This window comes from Mustela nivalis, assembly GCF_964662115.1.
Source record: "Mustela nivalis genome assembly, chromosome: 5".
Classification (NCBI taxonomy): domain Eukaryota; kingdom Metazoa; phylum Chordata; class Mammalia; order Carnivora; family Mustelidae; genus Mustela; species Mustela nivalis.
Genome location: NC_139024.1, coordinates 83,203,576 through 83,226,478, shown reverse-complemented (window position 1 = coordinate 83,226,478; position 22,903 = coordinate 83,203,576). Strand labels below are relative to the sequence as shown.

Below are 22,903 nucleotides of genomic sequence, written 5' to 3'. Positions count from 1 at the left end.
GAACTTTGCCGCTGAGTATGGCCCCTGGGATGTAAAAGGAGTGGAGAGAAATCTCATTGAGCAGCTAACCATAGGTGATCATAAACAGTTGTGTATGCCATTATGTCGAATATGAATTTTATCTGAAGGGTGACTGAAAGCCATAGAAGGATTTTGAACAGACCCAACTCAAGTGCCTCCTTCTGTGAAAGCATTACCTGACTATAACACTTGGTGGGAAATTCTTTTAATCCATGTGGTTTGTATCATTTGGTCTCATCTCCCCTTAGATTTGATACCCTGTGTTATGTTTTTATCGCCTGGTATCCATACCTACAGTACATGCTCCAGATGTATTTGTTGTGTGAAGGAGAGCAGCAAAGGCAAAGGAATTGTTTGAGTTCCTGTGCTTGCACAATTGAGTCCATCAGAACTGAGTTCACAATATGAACGAACCATTGAAGTTGTATCCAGAGACAAAATAAAACTTTTAAGGTGTTTATAATTATGAATGTAAATTATGCAACCATATTTATTCACAGGAAGGCTTTAGTTTTTCATTTGCTCGGTTCTACTGAACCCCAAAGTGCATGGGACTACAGAGGACACAAAGCAATTGTATATGCTATCAGCATAATGTTCATCATGGATAGAATTGATTTATCAAGTTAATACATTTTGTAAGATAAGTGAAAGGGCTAAGATTCATTACTAGGGCTAATTCCATGTCAAAATCCCAATTATAGGCCTGAAGCTTGCAAATCTACACATTTCATTTGAGGAAGAGTGCTTGGATTCTACGGGAACCAAACCAGATTGCGGAAAGACACCCCCGCCCCCCAGGCCAGTGCTTCTCAAAATGTGGTACGAAGATTTGTTCAAAAGTGCAGAAATGCAAATTACCAGGCCCCACCCCTGCAAGCCTACAGGATTTGCAATTCTGAGGGTGAGGCCTGGCAATCTGAGTTTTAAAAGCCCTCCAGGTGATTCTGATGCCGGAAGCTCAAGTTTCAGATGCTAGTTACCCTGGCCGGCTGCGTTTCACAAGGGACCGGCAGAGATGGGGAGTGCGGGAACCTACTCCCTTCTCTTCAGGGATCCTTAATATCTGTTGGTTTGTTTTGCCATTACCCTAATACAGATGGAACGTAAGGCCCATTAGACAAAACATGAACCAGACCTGTTCCACAGAACTGTGATGTCAGTTTTCCTTGGCTTTGCCTTTGGTCATTAAAAAAAAAAGTATTGCTTCATGAGCCATACTGGTCTCTGAACTTTTCCCTTTTCTAGTAAAAGTACAAATTCCAGCTGGAGTTCTTGACCAACAACATCTTTCTACAGAAGTTGCTGTCTTCTATGCTTTGCTGAGTTCCAGAGATAAGATAAATAATTTACCAAATGTAGGTTTCTGATTACTCACTCTATTAGCATTTAGAGCCGAGAGCTCTGGCCCCTGGGGAGTTTGATCCGTTCAGATGCAGGCCATCTGCTTTTGTTTTTTGTGGGGTGTTTTTTTTTGGGGGGGGGTTGCCTGGAAAAGCCGGGAGCTCCCAGCATCCCACACATACTTTAGGGATGAACTGCCTAAATCTTAAGGGTTTTACTGGAAATTCTGGGGAATGCTATTTTCTTATTTAAAAAAAAAAAAAAAAACACAAAACACACAGCTGCTAAGACTCTTTCTTCCTCCCTGTCCCCCCCCCCTCTCTTAATTTTTATGCTGAGTAAAAACACAACTCCACAATTCATTTTCATTTATTATACAAAATAAGATAGCTGAAAGGGTATTTTCAGTCTTGTGCAATTTATTTATCCTAAATTTATGCTGCACACCACAAGAGTAATTTCAGGGAATTTTATAGAAGGGATGGAGTAAAGTTTCTCCTAAATCAAGTGACACTGTTTGGTAGTGGGGGGAGGAGGGACGGGGACAAAAGGAACAGCCTGTTACATCAGAGAATCATCCTTCACTCACACAATTTCTCAAGTATTGTAGCAATGCCAGTAGTGATAGAAGCAATAGGTGTTGTGCCTTTAGTTATTCATGGTTTCTTTCCTGCATGGTAAATACATGTCATTATTATTTTATGCAGTTCTTAAGAGTAAAATGGGGGTACAGAAAAAAATCACAGCAAAACAGCTGATTCTGTAGGTTGTCTCTTGGAACAGAGGACGAAAAAACTGAGATAAACCAAAGAAGCAATGTGTTGTATATGGAATCCACGCTCCTTTGGTTCCTTCAAGATAACTTGATCAGCAACTTCCTTCATCTCTTTTGAAAAGAAATATTGAACTGCGTGTCTGGGTGGTATGCCATAGCGGCGAGAGGATCTTATTTTGGAAACATCTGAGAAGAAGAAATTGCATTTACTCTCCCATGTTGCATTTTTGTATTTCCACGGACCGTCTTCATGCAAAATCAAGATTGTACATCCCACTTCCTCCAGTGAACACCCCGTGAATGAGTAGAACAATAACATGACTATTGTTTTCCCGTCAGTGATTTAGTCGAAAGCTGATAAAAAGCTGATCTCTCCCAATTCCAAGTTGTACGGAAAATCCCTTGCACGGAAAGGAAAGTTGTGGGTTGCTTTGGGGAGGGCGCCTAGCTGAGCATCAAGCCCAGGTACAAAAACACCATGTTAGATCGGGGATACCCCTACAAGGTAAGGTAAGGACACAGAAGGAATTCCTTGGGCTTCACAGCTCTGGGTTGGAAGCAATTAAAGAGGGAAAGGTGTAAAAATGGTACTTGCTACCTATTTTGTGTTTCTCTGGGAGATTAACCTACTTTCTTGGCTCATTTTCTTCTTCCTACATAAGTTGATACAAAGCTCTGGTGGCCGGCAGACTCCGATGACTCCGCCTGCCACGGTCAGCAGAGTTCAAGGCCTCCTCTTCGGACACCCAGAGTCATTTACCCCCCTTTCCTCTGCTTTCTCCCCACAGCAGGTAAAAAGGCTTCCGCGAGCTTCAACACATTTTTCCTTGGCATATGACTGTGCTAAGCCCCGGACGGTGAGTTAGTAGCTGGAGCGTGTGCTCCTTTTCTCCTTTCCTGTCTTCTGACATATCCAAGAGGCTGGAGCAAATCTGAGATCTGAGAAAAGAGGCATCTAAGGCATCTAAGTACACACACACACACACACACACACACACAAGGGGAACTCGGACCCAGCCCCTTGCTCTCCACTCCAGCTTCCCGTCCGCTGCATTTTAGAAGGTTTCTTATGGCTCCTGCAATGTTTTTTTGGTTGGTTGGAGGGCTGAATGAAACACAACCTTCCCTGCAGACATCAAAGCATGTCTCCTGCATAGCAAACTCTCCATCCAGCCTTTCGTCTCTCCGGCTACATTCCAATTTAACCGGGGCTGCCTTGCATGATAATCAGGCCTAATTACCGCTTTATCCCTTGATTGTTGTGCTGAGTTCTGGAACTGCCGAGCTTTTCTCCGTTGGATCCTGCTTCTTCTCTCACTCTCCCTGGTATTATTTAGCATACCAGTCCGAGAGAGCTCGCAGATCTAGCCTCACCATGAACAAATGGTCGGAAAGGGCAGGACTGTACCTTTGGGATCTCATGGCTCTGTCCACCTAGGAAACTTGAATGCCTTTCACCACTGTGGGAAGACCTTGCCTTGGACAGGATATTCTGAATACCTCAGGAGCTCTAAAGAGACGTATTACCAGGTTAAAGAGTAAAACAGGCCATGAGATGATATCTTCGTTCCCCAGAGCTATTTTCCTACCTTTTTTCCTACCGCACACACACAAACACAAAAATCGTTTATGCAATGTAGAAACCAGTACGAAACGAATGTCAACAAGGACTTCTGGAAACTTCCCGCCAGTTCTTTCACTTTGGTGAGATGTATTTTGAGGCCTTAATTTCTCGAACTGAAAAAGGCATCACAGGCAAATAATTGAAAAGAAATGGGGGATAGGGTGGTTCCAATTATCTCCATCTTAAACCATCCAGGTAGACGGTAATATATTTTACTTTAAGGTTCTTTTTAATGCACTATTGCGTACATTTTCTGAGTGCCTACATGAGCCAGGCAGTGTCGGGTGCTAGGGACTCCAAGACAATACAACACATACAACTCTTGCCCTCAAGGAGAACAAGCTGAGCTTTAAGAGACTACAGGTCGGGCACCTGGCTGGCTCAGCCCACAGAGTACGTGACTCTCAATCTCAGGGTCATGAGTTTGAGTCCCACTTTGGGCAGAGAGATTACTTTTTTAAAAAAATGGACTAGAGGTGGTTAGATGAGGGGGAGCTCAGAACACAGGGAAGGTCTACATACAATCGTTTTTTAAATACGATCTGAGTGAAACAAAATTGACCTTGAGTTGATCATTGTTGAAGCTGGATTTTGAAACACGATTGCTCATTATTACTATTTTGTCTATTTTTTTAAATGTTTGAAATGTTCCATAATAAAAATGGAAATGCATGGAATTTGGTGGAAATGCAGATTCTCTGGCCCCCACTGAGTCGGTGTTTCTTGATGGGGCTCATGAATCTGCATTTTATACAAGCTCTTCAGGCAAATCCAATACCTACTGAAACTGGAGTTCCTTGGCAGGGGAGGCAGTAAGTCTCCCAAGACCTACTTACTTACGCCAAGAGCAGAGGTGTAAGAAAGAAGAAAAACCATTTATCAGCAAAGAAAAACTTCTCTGGAAACCACTTCATGAGATTGGACAATTCCAGAACTGGAAAGAGGACCCCCGAGGTCCTGGGGCTAAGGCCAGAGCATCTCAAATTGTAAGGTGCCCAGGAATCATGAGAGGATCCTGTTCAAATGCAATCCGTTGGGGTGGGGTGGAATTCTGCATTGCTAGCTAGCTCCCAGGTAAAGCATGGCTGTGGGACTGAGGCTCACACTTGGATTAGCAGGCATTGGTATTTTACAGAGAAGGAAACCGAGGCTCTGAGAGAGTAATACTTGCTCAGAGCTGCAAGCGGCCAGTGTACCCCTTTGTGTTGCTGTTGGTTAAGGAGGCCGAGCCCATGGAGCTGGCCTCTTAGCAGCATGGTACAGGGAACAGGTTGCCTTACTGCAGATTGCAAACGTGGACCAGTCCAGGAGCTGGGCAGCAGTACGCGTTTCCCCTTAGCACCACAGGGCCATGTGGCTGTTCTGCCACAGTCTAATTTCTTATCATCATGACCGCATCTCCCAGGTCTGGGCTCTTGAATTCTTCTTGGAATTCCAAGGGACTTCTTAAGTAATCATTAGATCTGTTGAATACATGACCCAACACACTGACATGGGCCAGGATTTGAGCGTATTTTCGGGCCCATGCTAGTGCATCAAGCACGTTAGCTCTCCTGAGTTGCAAAGACAATATGGTTTATAATTTATTCAATATACTCCATGGTACCAGGATTGGGGAGCATTCTTTGACACAGGAAATCCTGTTTCACACAATGACTGGTAAACTCAGAGAAAACTGATTATACCAGGCCTGGTACAGATTCAAGTGTTTTTCCCATTCTCTCTGAAGGACAGATAAGAGAATTTATCATCCATTGTGAAAGGGGATGCTTGTTGGCCGGATGGTGGTGGTGGTGGTATTTGGGGGTAAGGTGGGGGGGGGGTACTTCCTAACCTTTGTGGTTAAGGTCAGGGAGGCTGCTCCTGCCCTCCCTTTCCCCATCCGTGACAACTCAGGACAGGGCAACTAATGACGTTAGCTGGGGGCATGTTTTATAATCACTCATTTCCAGGTAGTGAAGAACTATAGTAGGATATTTGGACTCAAAGAAACTTCTAAACAAAAATGCTACCAGAGCCTCCCTCCCCAGACACACAGACACCCACACACACCCGTTCTCTGCTTATTCCCTCAAATAAAGCATCTTTTCCTCTGGCCTCCAAACAATTTCTGTTGGAAGGAAATGTCTCTGGATTAGAACAGTCTGTGATCTTTCCCGGAGACACGAGTTAGTCCTCTTGAAACATCACATGTTACACTTGTATCTTTTCCCCCTGGTCCAAAGACACATTTTCCCTGAGCCTTCTTATCTAGAAATGCTAACTCCGGGACAGATGAAGGATAGGCAGCAGAATCTCCAGCCCCGGCAGTCCCAATCAGAGTGAAGTTTGAAAGCTTCCCTTAGGATCAGAGTCCAGGGAAAAGTTAATTTTTGGTTCTAGGCCTGTGGACTTAGATTTTTGTGCGGGTGAGGAGTGAGGGCCTGGAATGAGTAAACTCTTGGGGGTGGGGGTGGGGGGTGCTGGGCGCCGGGATGGGGGAGGGGCGTAGGGCCTCCCGGGAGCCCCGGGCCTTTAGTAATCTGCTTTGTGAATGGAGTTATAGGGGGATGGGGACGCACATACTTGGAATGCCTTTATCTGGGTGGGCTCCTTCTCTCGGGACTTTCAGGATGTGGGAAATGGAAGATGAAAGAGGCTGCATTTCCAGCCTATCAGGTTACAGTGTGTAAAATGGAGAGGGAAAGGAGGGAGGGGGGTGGAGGGGGTTGGGAAACCGGGGAAGACCGCGTCCAGGGGGGCCCGGGAAACCCAGTTTGGGAACTGGCTGGGGAGAGTGAGAAAGAAAGAGAGCCGGGGCGTGCAGAACACGTTTCACATCACCTCAGAGCTGTGGAATTTCCTCTCTTCTGGGGGGAGGCCTGTGAAGATGGAGTTGGTTGAAGGTTAGTCGGTGATGAATAATAGCCCCAAGGCGTCTGATTGAGGGTGTTACCCAGTGACTGGTGTTTACCAGCAAAGTCGGTGGTGTGGAAGGGAGGTGAGCGCCCGGGCCATCGGCCGTCCGCGCTGGTAAGCAAGCGCTCTGACCCGAGGATGGAGTCCATGTATGGATTTTATTTGTGTCTAACCCCTGTGGTATGCGGAGCCCGAAGTGCGGGCCGAGGAGGGGCGCGACAGGAATGGGAAGGTAATTAGAAAAGGCGGGAGAACCTCCTCCGTGCCTGAGCGATCCGGGGCCCGGCGGGCACGAGCTGGGTTCTGTTTTGTGTCTCGGGTGTCCCGGGGGCGGTCCCTGCGGCTCTGTTTCTGTTCCAGGACAGCCACGTGCTCCCCGCCACTCAGCTGTCGCCGCCCCGCGCCCCGAGGCCTCACCTCCAAAGAGCTGTGCTCTTCCCTTGCATTCTACCCGGGCTGGTGTCCTTCCTCGGGCTCTTAAGAGAAAGAGAGCGCCATCCTCAAAATTCCACCCCAGCATGAAAGTGTGCAAAGCCAGGGTCAGTGGTTGGGAAGGCCAGGGACAGCTCCTTTGGGGAAGAATCAAGGTAGTGGAGAACCCCCTTTGGGTCACGTTCTGGCAGAGACAGGCATCAAGAATAGGGCGAGGGAACACGGAAGCAAGTAATGGGGAAAGTGTGTTCAGAGAAAAGGAATATTTATTAAACCCTGATACCAATCCTAATCAGGCAACCTATTGTTAGGGTGGGTAGAGAGTTATCAGAGGGCGTATAAATCACCCCATACAAAATGACAAAAATATTGCTTGTTTGGGAAAAATTAGAAAACAATAAAATGCACTTGTCGCAAACCATACCAAGCTTCATTTCATCTTCTCTCTCTTGTTTCAGAAAGCTGTTTAGGATTTTGCCTTCTATCGAGGTCGTCATTTTCAAACATCTATTAGTGCCATATTGTAGTCGCGTGAGAGGCTCAGTTAATAAAGATTTCTGGTTGATAGATTGGTAAAGCAAGCAGCCGTTTGCAGTATCTTTGAATTGCTACTGAGCACTCAGTAGCACTCAGTCCCTTTTTTTTTTAATCATCTTGCAAAGGAAACTCATGTTCTCCCTCTCCTCTTTCTTTTCCATACCCCTTCCCCCCACAGTTTTGGAAAATAAATACAATGTTTCTTCCTCTGTGTTATCTGCTCTCTGGCTACCTCTCCTAGGAGAGCTGTAGCCTTGACCCTTGCCAGACTAAACCCAGCTACCCTAGTATACACTGATCCTTTTTTTTTTTTTTTAATTGTCGCTACACCCAGCTTGAGACTTGAACTCACAACTCTGAGATCAAGAGTCCCCTGCTCCACCGACTAAGCCAGCCAGGTGCTCCTATGCTGTTCTTTTCTGAACTCACAGTCATTTTCTGAGTTTGACTTTTTTTTTTTTTTTTTGAAAGGTTTATTAAATTTGGGATGGAAACTATTATTTGAACTGGTCCTTCTGGATTTCTTAGTGGTTTCCTAGAAAAGGAAAGGGCACTAACTTGAGTGATATTTCCATTGTGCCCAAGTAAAATAAGCCAACAGTGTGTTTTTCTATTCTCAGTTGACACGAAAACTAATTTTTGAAAGCCCTATAGTCAGCTTAGTCCATCATAACCTGCTGTTGACCTGAGTGGAGGATCTAAGGACTCGAATGTTAAAATTAGAACTGACTTTGAGTACTGGCCCTATTTACCAGCTGTGCACCTTATTTTTATTTAACTAACACTTATACAGCATTTACTAAGTGCCAAGCACTGTTCTAAGCGTTTTACAAATATTTGCTTGGCTAATCCTCAGAGTAGTCTTATTATTATGTAACACTATTACAAAGTAGTGTTATTATTGTCCTCGCTTTACAGATGAGGCATCTGAGATGTGGAGAGGTGAGGTCAGTCTCCGAACCCTCGAATATTAGATTAAGCTTGCTTCCCTAGCACATCCCCTGTGAGGTGGGAGAGGGAGCTCTGTTTCCCCATCCTCCACCACACTACCTTGGACAAGTCTCTTGGCAGTGCTGGGGCCCTGGGAAGCGTGGGAAACTTCGGCGGCAGGGAAGAAAGGCATTTCCACACACGTGGAAACCCAAAGAACAGGGCCAGAGGAAGGGAAGACTTGGAGGACTGCTCCTTCCGCCCCCATCCCCGCATAGAGCAGCATACCTTCTTATAATTCAATCCACAGCCTCAGTCCTGTACCATTTCCGTTTCCTTAAACTGTATCTAGACATGATTCTGGTCCCCACCAGCTCCTGACCTCATTACTCATTCTGTTTACGGCTTGGCCTCACCCTTCAGACTGCCCTGATTTCCCAGATAGGAATTTGGCTGCCCTCATTGACTATGATTCAGATTTTTGCCCTGGCCACATTGCGCTAAAGCCCTGCTGGGTACACAGACTCCCTCCTCCTTCCTCCCCTGAGACCCCTGGCATAGGTAAATCAGGGCTCTCTGAGTAAATCCCTCTCCAGAGAGTTTGAAAACCTTGAATGAAATCTGGGGGGAAGCCATTGAAGGATTTGGATGGAGTGGGGGGCGGGGGTTGGATAATGTGATGAAGGAGGCTTTCAAGGAAGATGCGATTATGCAGGGGTACAGACTAGGAAGGGCTGATGTGAGGTGCCCAGTTGAAACAGGGAGGGAGAAGCACGTGTGGGAGACAGAAAAAGGATCTCACAATACTTGATCTTTGGGCAGGATTTGAAGGGTAGGAGGATGTGGAGGGTTGTGCTGTGATTCTCGAGGGCTTCTTATCTGAGGCCTCCGGGAAGTTGATAGGCTAGCTGTGAGAAAGCAGAAGGACTAGAGTAGTGTCTGGTAATTAGGCAGAGGCTCAAGAAATGTTTACAGAATTTGATATATTTATGTTGACTCTCTAGGTCTTGTCATTAAAATATTAATAGCCTGTGGAAATATGAAACCAAGAACCTTGAATGTCTTTGTCTTAAGGCTGACCGGAAAGACACAGGAAGAGACTGCCAGGGCTCACCTGTTGGGGACACTGTGAGAGCATCCTGAGAGGGACTGAGGAGCTCTGAAGAAAAGCCTCACCCAGGACATCCCTGTGCCAGAAACGAAGGATGGGAGATGCCAGGGAGGAGGGGGATCTCGGGTTGGCAGCAGACTGGCTAGGAGAGGGCAGCCTCCAGTCAGTCACTGAGGCAGCAGTCTGTGTTTGGGGGCACCCAGGGTGCCCAAGAAGGAGAACCGCAATCAGTCAGCATTGGGTAAGCATGGTGACCCTCTCTGAGCAGACTGTCTTTCCAGGTCTGTTCTTTACCTTTATTACCTTAAAAAAAATACATATTTTTAAAAAGTAGGCTCCACACCCAGCATGGAGCCCAGGGAGGGCTTGAACACACAACTCTGCACTCAAGACCTGATCTGAGAATGACAGTCAAATGCCTGGGGCATCTGGGTGGCTCAGTCTGTTAAGCCTCCGACTCTTGGTTTTGGCTTAAGTCCTGATATCAGGGTCTTGAGGTCAAGCCCCACATCAGGCTCCCTGCTCACCTAGGAGTGTGCTTCCCCTCTCTCCCTCTTCCTCTGCCCCTCCCCCTGCTCATTATTTCTCTCTCTCTTTCTCTCTCAAATAAATACATCTTTAAAAAATAAGTCAGATGCTTAACCGACTAAGCTACCCAGGTGCCCCGTTCTTTACATCTTAAGTAGAGAACTAGTCTGGGGTCCCTTCCGGTTCTAGAGAAATCTACTGCTATCTTATTACTCAGTTATTTTAGCCTCCTCCTCCTCCTCCTTGATGTCACTTGTGGTTCCATCTACCGGCTCCCTGTGGTCGCCCCACTGAATCCTCTCTCTTGCACCCATGTAACTTTTATCATCTTTTTCTTCTTAGAAACTTAGGCCACACTTGAAAACAGTCCCCCCAAAAGGGAAAGCTCTAAAAATGAATTAAATTTTTTTTTTCTGTGCTTATGTTTGAACCATATACATGTTTTTTCCATGTCTCATCTTTAACTCTGGATTATGACTCGTAGGGGGCTGAGGATTGTGTCAGGCTTGGAGAAGGTGTTTTATCACGACTACAGTAGGCCTTCCCTGTGGATCCCAGTTTGATGGAGAGGTGAGTTCCAGTGGCCAACATCTATTGTTTTTGATGCTGGGTGCTCTGTTCATTGCTGTGTGTTTCCCAGAATCCTGGCAGCGACCCTCTCACTTACATATGCTTATTATCCCCATTGGACAGATGAGGAAGTGAAGACTCAGGGATGAAATGATTTGTCCAGTTCTCTCTGCGTGTCTCAGTTCCAAGCTGACATCTGTTGAGCACTTACAACATGCCAGGCCCTGTAGCCAAGCTTCACATTGACTCCTCAGGAAAACCCTGTGAGGTTAAGTATTCTTGGCCTCATTTTCCAAGTCAGGAAGCAGGCTCAGAGAGGTTAAGGAACTTGCAAAAAGCTCCCTCCTTGGAAGCGTTGGGAGTGAGCTGTCACCTGGAATCCGGGGAATCCTATTCTTCGCTCTTGAACACTGCCTTCAGTTATTCAAATACCCCAGGAACTTCTGTGCCAAATTGCTTTTATCTTTGAAGCGATCCTAGGAAAGGCCCCTCAGGTTCCAGGATGTGCCTTGACTGCCGGAGAGGGCAGGGGCTGGAGAGGCCCGGGGGTGGGGGGCTCGGGGATTGGAGCTGAAGAGCTTCAGGACTGCGACAGGCAGCAGCAGCAGCTAAGCAGGCCTTAGGACTGCCTCTGTGCGTGCCCTGGAAATGCAAACAGCCCTCTCAGCTCGACTTCCACCGCTGGCCCGGCCTGGGTGGCTGGCGGAAAGCCTGCTGGAAGGGAAGCCCCATCCCAGGGAGCAGCCGCAGGACCCTGGAGCAGTGGCTTCCCCCTCTCTGACCTTTAACTGGAGCTGATGAATTGGCAGCAACTGTGTGACATCAGGGAGACATGTTCTTTTTTTGTGAGCTCAGAGCTTCCATTTAAAGATTCCTCAGTCACAAGACGGAGGCTGCCGAAGTCCAGGCACACTTGTGGCCACAGCAGGTGATGTGCACTTGCTCCAAGTCCTCCAGAAGTCTGCGTAATCCCAGGGATTCCGGGCAGCTCGGGGATGGCCATGTAAGGGGTGATCGCTGGCCTTATTTATCCCCGCTGTGCTGCCGGCACTTGGCCCTGCCGGGACTGGATCACAGGGGCTGGGCACGCTGACTGGGCACGCACCCAGGAACCCTCAGCATCTGGCACTTTCTTCTCTGGGACCACTCTCTTCTTGTCATTACCCCCACTGAAAACTATCATTCCATTAAAATTAAGCTCAAAAGGTATCCAGACATGTCTTTCTTGACTTTTTGTGTGTGAGATGGGTGTGCGGAGGGGGTTGGGGAACAGGAAGGGAGGGATCCGATGTCTACACTTGAGAGCGGTAGAAAGAACTATTATTTATTTTTTTAAAGATTTTATTTATTTGACAGAGATCACAAGTAGGCAGAGAGGCAGGCAGAGAGAGAGGAGGAAGCAGGCTCCCTGCGGAGCAGAGAGCCGGATGTGGGGCTGGATCCCAGGACCCTGAAATCATGACCTGAGCCGAAGGCAGAGGCTTTAACCCACTGAGCCACCCAGGTGCCCCAGAACTATTATTTTAATACAGCAAAAGTAGAAGGCAACTTCGATCTCAAAATACTGCAAACCTCTCATTTTACCGAGAAGGAAACTACAGGCTGGGAAAGGGAGAGTGACTTGCCCAAAGCCTCACAGCCCCTTGCTGGCAGAGGCAGGACTAGAACCATGACCTGGGGCAAAGTTTATCCTTTTCTCTGGGCCCCAATTCCCTCCCTGATAAAATGGTGTGGTGGGATTTGATGATGTCCAAGATTTCCCTCAAGAACTTAAAATATAGGGTGCCTGGGTGGGTCTGTACGTTAAGTGTCTGCCTTTGGCTGAAGTCATGATCCCAGGGTCCTGAGATCGAGTCCCATATAGCGCTCTGCTCAGTGGGAAGCCTGCTGCGGCCCCACTTGGGCTCTCTCTCTCTGAGACATAAATAAATAAATAAAATCTTTTATTTTTTTTTTTAAATATTTTATTTATTTATTTGACAGAGAGAGAGATCACAAGTAGGCAGAGGTAGGCAGAGAGAGAGGTGGAAGCAGGCTCCCTGCTGAGCAGAGAGTCTGATGTGGGGCTCGATCCCAGGACTCTGGGATCATGACCTGAGCCAAAGGCAGAGGCTTTAACCCACTGAGCCACCCAGGCGCCCCATAAATAAAATCTTTTAAAAAGGGAAGGGCACCTGGGTGGCTCGGTGGGTTAAAGCCTCTGCCTTCAGCTCAGGTCATGATCCCGGGGTTCTGGGATCGAGCCCTGCATTGGGTTCTCTGCTCGGCGGGGAGCCTGCTCCCCCCCTTCCTGCCTACTTGTAATCTCTGTCTGTCAAATATATAAATAAAATCTTTAGAAAAAGAAAAAAAGAGGAAGGTGGGGACTGTTAGAGAGCAGGGAACTCCCAGACTTAGTGATAGATGACTTCATCACCTTTGACACCCATCTCTTCACTTCAGTCCTTTCCCCTGCCTTGCCTGGAGACCAGCATTTTTCCTAGAGCAGGGATCTTCCCCTTTCCCTTCCCTTCCCAACCCATAGGCGTGCACATTTCCTAATTTCTGCTTATTTACTGGACCACCACTACTCCGGCTGTATGTCTGGAGCTTTCCACTACCTTTTATTTTATTTTATTTTTTTTAAGATTTTATTTATTTATTTGACAGAGATCACAATCAGGCAGAGAAGCAGGCAGAGAGAGAGGAGGAAGCAGGCTCCCCACCGAGCAGAGAGCCCTATTTGGGGCTTTGATCCCAGGACCCTGGGACCATGACCTGAGCTGAAGGCAGAGGCTTAACCCACTGAGCCACGCAGGCGCCCCTTTCCACTACCTTTTGATAAGGTGTTACTCACTACATGCAGGTTACGTGGTCACATTTAATCCTCCTACCACTATCCTCTGATTTACCTTTACATACCTGCATATTCCCACAGTGAATATGTGGTAAATTTCTAAAGTGAATCTAACGGGATCATTTCATAACTAATCATTTCTTTCTTTCCTTTTAAAAAGATTTAGTTATCTATTTGTCAGAATGAGAGAGAGAGAACACAAGCAAGGGGCGTGGCAGGCAGAGGGAGAAGCTGGTTCCCTGCCAAGAAAGGAGCCTGATGCAGGACTTTTTCACAGGGTCCTGGGATCATGATCTGAGTGGAAGGCAGGTGGGTAACCGACTGAGCCACCCAGGTGTCCCATAATAATCACGTCTTATATCCCCTCTCCAGTATTACCTCCCTGTGTTAGGTCTCCAGCAGCCCCAAAGCTCTGGCTGGGGCCCATTAAGTTTGCTTTGATGTCACAGGTGCTAATGAACTGGAGGTCACCGGCTTTATTCCCATGAGGACCCAGTATCTTTGTCCTATTGCAAGACCACAGACCATCTGTCCCCTTGAATTTGATGAATACTCGGAATTAGGAAGAAGAACCAGGATCGTTTGTGCCTTTCTTGACTAGTGGACAAAAATGGAAAGCGATCAGTTATTACCTTCTTCCTCTGAGCCTTCTGGGAGCTAAAGAGAATGCCAGCCCACCGAGTTGTTGGTGTTGGTAAACTAAGTTCTACGGATCGATTTGCAGGCACTTCCTCCAGTAGCAGCTTGGGCACTAACCTGTAACTGAATTCTGTCATTTGGGGACAAAACCATCTTTTGGCCACCCCGAGTCATGCTCCTTGTGGCATCTCCAGCTGGTCAGCAGGTCACGCAAGGTGGGGTGGAGGCAACAGCTGAAAATGCAGTCATGCCCTCCTAGGTCCCAGGGAGACTCTAGGAGCGGGAGTTCTCTCAAACAGGTGTCTACAGGGGTCTGACAGTGGAGGGATGAGGTGGCTGGGATTTGGTGTGAAACCACACAATGTACGGCCACTTCTTGGTTCTTTCTTTGTGCATTCCTTCCACAGATACTTTTATTTTTTTATTTTTTTTTTCTTTAGAATATGAACTTTTTTTTTTTTTAAAGATTTTATTTATTTATTTGACAGAGAGAAATCACAAGTAGATGGAGAGGCAGGCAGAGAGAGAGAGAGGGAAGCAGGCTCTCTGCTCAGCAGAGAGCCCGATGCGGGACTCGATCCCAGGACTCTGAGATCATGACCTGAGCCGAAGGCAGAGGCCTAACCCACTGAGCCACCCAGGCGCCCCACAGATACTTTTAAAGCACCCATATTGTCGAGTTAGATTGTGCTGGACACTGAGAATTCCAAAGCTAATAATAGTGTTAGAGGTTAATATTCTAACTCTGGAGACCAACATCTAAGCAAGTCATTATTAATACAAAGTGAGAAACGCCATCATGGAGCTATGGTCCCTTAATAGGGAGAGGAATTCCTTTGGCTGGTCTGGGAGTGAGGGGCTGGGCCATGAAGGTGTCCTTTGAACAGAGATAGGAGGAGGGGAGAGTACATTCCAAACCCAGAGAGGAGCTAGGGCAAAGGTACAAAGCCTGAGTGAGCACAAGCCTGGTCAGGGAACTTGTTTTTTTCTGCAAAGAACTTTTGCAAGTGTTCGTCTATATCATCATCATCAAACCTAACATTCATAGAACTTACCGACTGTATGGCATGCAGCCTGCTAAGTGCTTTACTCATATCCTATTTTATTTTTTAAAAGATTTTATTTATTTATTTGACAGAGACACAGCGAGAGAGGGAACACAAGCAAGGGGAGTGGGAGAGGGAGAAGCAGGCTCCCCGCAGAACAGGGACCCCAATATGGGACTCGATCCCAGGACCCTGGGATCATGACCAGAGCCGAAGGCAGATGCTTAATGACTAAGCCACCTAGGCGCTCCTACATCTCCTATTTTAAAACAACAATCCATTTTATCGGTGAGGAAGCTGAGGCCCAGGAGCCGTGAAGAGACTCGCCCAGGTTAGGAAACACCTGCACTCTTACCCACTGCAGCCTATCTTCCTGATTGGTTCCTTTCCCTTTACTTTGTGGATTTGTTATTTTGGAGGTGTGCACATTTTTCTCACATGTCTGTTTGTGTGTTCACGTCCAGGCCCCCTCCTGTCTGAAGGGCGAGTCTTGGGAGGCCACCCCGTTTGGTTTCAGCCTTTACCTCCCCACGGTGTTCCAGCAAGTGATTGTGCGTAAATTAAGCCGAGCCTGAAGTTCCGTTTGTTGTTTTTTTTTTTTTTTTGTCATGGGAAAATTAACCCCAAAGAAGAGTTTATTGTCCACTGACACAGCCCAGGGTATTTGCCTTGAGAACTCGGTTGCAAAGTTGGGGGATATTATGGGCAAGTGGTCTTTGAAATATGTGTGTGGTGGGGGGATAGCGTGGGGGAGGGGGCTGTTCCAAATTGAAAGTTACTTAGGCTCCGATTTTGAAAAGCTTTACATGGCATAAAGTTTAAATTTCCATTTCATGGTGATATCAAGAAAAAGGGAAGCACATACCTTTTTTCCATATTCCGCCTTGGTGAGCCATGAAGGTTTTTGAGGGTGCAGATAACATGTGGTTTAAGATGAGCCTGTGTGGGGATGCAGGATCGGTTGGAAGGGAAAGGGCTGAGGAGGTTCCAGTTTACAAGTCATGATAAAATCTGGGGGTGGGGGTGGGGAGTTAGTGCCTGAACTGCGATGATGGGGAAGGGGACCATTGTAGGAAGATGCTAACACATGATACATGTATTTTGACAAGTAAACTCTGGTTCGTCAGTTTTCCAAATTCGATTTTGGGGTATTAGGTGTTTTGTGTGTGTGTGTGTGTGTGTGTGTGTGTTTTACCACGGACCCCACTTGTGTCATTGTGATACATTCTTCTGCAAATCTTCCCTTCCAGTCCAGATGTCACCTGTTGCCGGTACCTGAAACTCAGATCTATAAAGGCTTGAATCTGCATCCAAACTTAGCCCCCCCCCCCCAAAAGAATCTTAGCTTGGCAAAATGCCTTCCTCTCTCTTCAAGCGGCAGTCGGAAAAGTAGCTCTCTATCCCCCACCCCCCTAGCTAATGAACTATATCTAATAGCCTCTCTTTACAGAGTGCTTTGAGAAAGAGATGGCGTTTGTTTTTGACCTCATTATCCATTTCAGCCTGTCCTTGATGAAAATAATCGCCCCTTAGGCAGGTACATTCCTCACATTCCGCTCTCTGCTAGCTGCTAAGACGTTGTTAACCCCGGCGACCATGGGAAAATGCTGCTGTCTGCCTCAGAGAGTCTAAAGGGAGTGGGCACAAGATAACAAGAGGTGAAGAGGTCGTCGTGGAGGCCCCCTTTAATCTTTTCAGGCTGTTTCCAACCCAGACAAAGGATTCTGTCCAGGGGTGTAAGGCCCACGCGGCTTTATTTTATGGTCTGGCCCTGAAAGGGGGTTGGGAGGGCCGTGTCGTAGCTGGATATTGTTTTGGAGGCGAATGCCTGGCTCCCGGGAAGTCCTCGACTCCTGGGGGAATGCTAAGTGGAAGGAAGGGCAAGCAGCCCCCGCTTCGGCGGAAGAGACCACCCAGCTACTCAAAGGAGAGTGTGAAGGGCTTGAATGGAACGAGCTGTCCTGCAGGATTTATCATTCAGACAGTGAGATTAAGGGTGTGAGGTTGTTGAGCTGCTTCGTCTCGAGTCTCCGAGTAGCTCAAGGATTTGCCGATTTGCCGCAGCAGAGAAAAGGGGGAGGGGGCCGAGGAGGGGGGAGGCGCGGAGGGGTGGCGTGGGGCCGAATGGAGAGGCGAGGAGCGCTTGGAAGCCTGCGTGGGTTTGGGGAGAGCCCATCCAGATTGCCTCCCAGCCTGCCACTAACCTGCTCTCTGACTCTGCACAAGTCAGCTCTCCCTCTGGTTCAGCGAAGAGATCGGAAGGACACCAGAAGGTGCCCCTAAGGACTGCCTGACCCCACCCCCTCCCTAGACGCTCTTCCTCAGCTCGCCTCTATTGACTGCGCTTGATTAGAAAAGGAACGTAGCCACGTTCTCAGTCGTTGAAAGTCAATAACCCTCCATCTTACCAAAATCCGCAGTCCGGTCCCCAGTGTCTTCCTACGGTCATGATTGCCTTTTGGGTAGATTTCCCTTCGATCTCTCTGATGCGTATGTGGTGTTGACATCTCTGGAGTATCCGGACTGCAGTTTCGCCTCGTGGTTTGCTTACCCTCCCCCAAAATTCACGGTGCTGGGCATCTTCCATCCTTTGCTCCTGCAGGTTTTTCTCACCAAACGCCTTCACCCTGCTCTGCACTCCAGCGGTCTGCTGGGTGCCCTTTTGCCTCCCTGGCTTCTGGCTGGGTTTGAGACCTATTCCTTCCCCACCTCCCTCCCTTCCAGGTCCCCGCAGACGAGCTGAGTCCACGGAAGAAGGCCACAGCTTCTGGCTGGGGCCCCGCGAGGCTTTTCTCCAGATAGTTCTCTCTCCCTGTTCCTCTAAGGGCCCCATTTACCCCTCAGACACTGCCTGGAAATGGAACAGCTCCCCTTTGCTCTGTTGTTTTTCCAAATGCGGCTCACACCTTTGCAAATAGTCCCTTTATTAAGCTCTTTCCAAAGTTCCCCATTTTGATTGCGCCATCTGTTTCCTGCTGAGACTCTGATGGTCACAGAATATATATCAGGAGTGTTTTCCAAATTACTACACGGAATCCGCGTGGACTATAACTATATAGCACCATGTTGGATATATTCGGGATATACCTATGCCTTAATTCACCTAGCGATTCCCTCACTGGTCTACATTTACTCTGCTTCCTGTTTTTTCCATGCCAAAACCTCAGCGAAATACTCCCCAGACAAGAAATGGTGGTTTCTTCTATTGCAGGCACTTCCTTTCCTTTCTGGGTTTAAGTTCTTGGCACCCAGGCCACCAGTCCTTTCAGGTTTGTTTTCTGTGGAGGACCTTGGCTGCCCTCAGGGAACTTAGCAGGTGGTAGTGCGGAATTCAGCCCAGTGACGCCAGAGGACTAGCTGAGCCAAATTATATGACACAGGTAGAAATTCTAGGATCGGGGCGGGGTGGAGATGAGATATGGTTATTGGAAGAAGCCTGCTCGCTCACTGGGCTGTTTCGGGACAGGGCTGTCTAATTATCACCCAGTTTCGTTGATCAGACTCCAGAAGTGTGCCCTCCTCTGACTTGGTTTGATTTGTCTTTTGTTTTGTTTTTAAAGATTTTATTTATTTTTTTGACAGAGAGAGATCACAAGTAGGCAGAGAGAGAGGGGGGAAGCAGACTCCCTGCTGAGCAGAGAGCCTGATTCGGAGCTGGATCCCAGGACCCTGAGATCACGACCTGAGCTGAAGGCAGAGGCTAAACCACTGAGCCACCCAGGCACTCCTGACTTGGTTTGATTTGTATATCAAAGATGCCAGTTTAGTTTTCAACTAGAAAAATGTCTGTCAGATGCAAAAATATCTTTGCATCAACATGCCCAGCACATTGTGTCTTAGGGGTTGAATGAAGCCAAGTGGTAACTGGAGTAGGGTTTGGGGAGCACAGGTTGATTGCGAGGAGCGGTCAGATGACCTGGAAGCTGAAGAGCATTGGCCTGGGTATCCACACTCACCCATCCCCACAGCAGGGATGACCTTACCAATGGACCTTAATATCCACAGCCTTTTGGCCAAGACCCTATTCTCTGGCCAGGTAGTGCTTGGATGCACAGGGGCCACCTGAGCCTTCGTAACTCCTCCTTTTCCTTGCCTCTGACCCTCCCTTTCATGGCAGCTTTACAATTGTAATCTGCTCAGGAATCACCTGGGAATCTTGTTAAATACAGATCAGGATTCAGGAGGTTTGGGGTGGGGCCTGGGAACTTGCAATTTTAATGTGACTTCAGGACTTCCTTCAGGACTACCTAGCCTCCCAGAGCCACTGAGCCCTTTAAAAGAATGTTTTTCTTATCTCTGCTCTAGTTCTGACAATGGTAATTTATAATGTTCAGATGGGCAATCTTCAGTTTTAGTCCCCGGGTGAGGAGTGGAGCGCCTGGTGGTAGCTTCCTAAAGCAGCAAGGGGGCGAAATCTCACCATGGGCACCTTCACTCACCTGGGGGGGGTCAAGGCCTGGCTCAGACATTCTGGTTGGTTTTTTTTTGTTTGTTTTGTTTTTAAGATTTTATTTATTTATTTGACAGAGAGAGCTCGCACAAGCAGGGGGAGTGGCAGGCAGAGGGAAAAGGAGAAGCAGGCTCCCTGCAGAGCAGGGGGAGCCCGATATGGGACTTGAACCCAGGACTCCAGGGTCGTGATCTGAGCCGAAGGCAGACACTTAACCAACTGAGCCACCCAGGCGCCTAGACATTCTGGTTTCTTGCTATTATTCTCTGTTGTGGCCTGGGAGCTGCAGACCAGCCACTCGCCTACCAGTCACTTGACCTAAAGCCCTGAGGTCTTTAATTCTCTTGTATAAGTGTTTGTGAAGTGACTTAGCTTGAAAACTTCAGAACAGTCCCCTCATAATTTTAAATGAAGAATTGAGCAGAATAGGATCAGGGGAATTAATCACAAGCCTATTACTAACACCACTTCATGTTTTATTTAATTAATTAGCTTATTTTAAAAGATTTTGTTTATTTATCTGAGAGAGAGCACATGAGCACAAGCAGGGGGAGCTGCAGGCAGAGGGAGAAGCAGATTCCCCACTGAGCAGGGAGCCTGATTCAGGGCTCCATCCCAGGACCCAAGATCATGACCTGAGCCTAAGGCAGACGCTTAACTCTGTAACTGACTGAGACACCCACGTGCCCTTGTGCTTTCTTGAATTTCTGTGTTAAAAGAATTGCAACAATCACTGTCTCTCTCCCGGGTTTTCTGTGATTTGACCCTCCCCATTCTCATGGCCACTATCCCCACTCAGGCTTCCATCATCACAGACTTGAATTTTTCCCATAGCGGTCAGTGTAGGTTAGTGAGACTAGAATGAATGCTCTGGGAGCCCGACTATGGGCCAGGCCTTGTGCTCTGACAGTAGGGATGACTGTGTCCTGAACTTCAGGAGATACAAAGACCTGAAACCTGTCCCTGCAACAGGATGAGAAAGAACAGTGGTGGAGATGACCAGGGCCCTGCAGGGGGCTAGGTGACGGCAGGCTGCTCCTTTCCATTGGTCTTCTGGACATCAGGTTGTCTTCATCACAGGTACTGAGTCTTGTGTGTTCCCTGGTCAAGATCCTTGACCAGGGAACACTGGCTGGCTCAGTCGGTTGTGTCTGCCTTTGGCTCAGGTCTGATCCCAGGGTCCTGGGATTGAGCCCTGCATCAGGCTCCCTGCTCATTGGGGAGTCTGCTTCTCTCTCTCTCTGCCCGCCCTCTCCCTTGCTCATGCTTAGTCTCTCTCAAATAAATAAAATCTTTTAAAAAAGTCCTTGTGCAATTAAAAAAAAGATCCTTTAGTAACATCACAGTGCCAAGACTCTCTACCTTGGTATTCAGTGCCCTCCATTATCTGGCCTCTGCGTCTTAATGGTGCCTGATGCCAGTCACAACGTTCTCCTGATCGGACCTGACACTTACTGCTGCACACTCCCATGATTCCATTCAAAGAGTCATAGCAAGAACCTTGATATTACTTACTTACTGCTTGTCCACGTCATTCTACAAAGTACTTTTTTTGTTTTAGTACCTTTTTTAAAAAAGATTTTATTTATTTATTTGACAGACAGAGATCACAAGTAGGCGGAGAGGCAGGCAGAGAGAGAGAGGAAGGGAAGCAGGCTCCCCATTGAACCGAAAGCCCCATGTCGGACTCGATACCAGGACCCTGGGATCATGACCTGAGCGGAAGGCAGAGGCTTTAACCCACTGAGCCACACAGGCGCCCCTTTAAGTTCCTTTTTATGTTATTCCATGTAATGCTCACAGCACAATGGGGCCGGGAACATCATCCTCATTTTGTAGGTTTAGCGAGATTAAATAACTTGCCCACATCACACAGCTAGAACATAGCCGAGTACAACTACCCGTCCAGGTCAATGCCAAAGTCATCTCACACTGGCCATTCCACTCCGCTGAACGGAGGGGCAGAGAATGGCAGGCATGAGGGGTTAGTGATATTGTTGTCTTCCTTGCTCTTGCTTCTCCCACACCTGAAACGCTCATTTTTTCCCTCAGGAATCTCAGTGTTGCACTTCTCTCTCAAAACACCCCCGAGACTCTCCCTCACCTTGAATCCCCTCAGTTGTTGCTTGCTGCCTTTATACTGTATGATCTTGGATTACTTACGCTTCCAATGCCTTGGGATTGTTCTCTAGTGATTTCGTGGAGGTGCATTTGAGCCTGACTACAGACTGCTACTCAGATTGGCTAGACGGTAACATCCATAATAATAACTAAGGATTAATGTTGCTGAAAATGGAGACCAGCTATTCAGAACACCAGTAGAGGCATCAAGAAGGCCTTGCAAAAGAAAAGGGAAAAAAAAAAGGCTGTGCAGTGTATTTAGCCTAGTCATATCTCTCTGGGCTACAGTTTTCTCATGTGCCAAGTGCATGGGCTTAAACTAGATGATCTTTAGTCAATGAATATTTATTGTACTCTCCCCATGTACCAGGCACCTTTCTAGGTCCTGGGGATAAAATAGACAAAAATGCTTGCTGTTATTTTAGTAGAAGGAGACAATAATAGAGTAAATATGTAAATAGGGGAGGTCTGTGTTATGTCAGATAGTGATAAGTGTGATGGAGAAATACAGAGCAGCGAAGGGGAAAGGAAATGGCGAGGAGCGACATTATCTGACTTGTATTTTAGAACACTCACTAGCCGCTGCAGAGAATGGAGAAGAGATGTGAGTGTTAAGTGAGGAAGCAGGAAGGCTCCTGAGCAGATAATGACAGTAATCCCGTCAAGGGCTGGCGGTGTGGCTTGGGCAAGGAGTGGAGGTTAGAAGTGGTCTGATTTTGGGTATATTTTGAAAGTCAAGCCAGCTTAATTTACTGATGGATTGTATGTAGAGCAGACTCAAGGATGAGTCCAAGGTCTTGGCTTTGGAAGGAAGGAACATCTGGGAGGATAGAGTTGCCATTAATGAAAATGCGTGGGGGGTGGGGAATGAGGGGGAGACTGAATGGAGCAGGTTTTGAGGAGACAACCAGGTGGAAATCTGGAATGAGCAGTGGATACACGAGTCTGGAATTTAATGGAGGAGGCTCCAGCTAGAGGTAGAAAGCTGAGAGCCATTGCGTTATAGGTGGCATTTCAGACATTGCCTTAAATTCTCTTGGC

The 22,903-nt window shown here is 47.4% G+C and overlaps 1 long non-coding RNA gene across 1 annotated transcript; it reads left to right on the top strand.

Annotated features, from left to right (window-relative positions):
- The first annotated feature begins 6,531 nt into the window (after positions 1 to 6,531).
- Positions 6,532 to 11,286, top strand: LOC309864483. The gene is made up of 4 exons (XR_014311556.1): positions 6,532 to 6,649; positions 9,636 to 9,913; positions 10,685 to 10,770; positions 10,894 to 11,286. It is a non-coding gene; the product is annotated as an uncharacterized lncRNA (long non-coding RNA).
- The last annotated feature ends 11,617 nt before the right edge of the window (positions 11,287 to 22,903 follow it).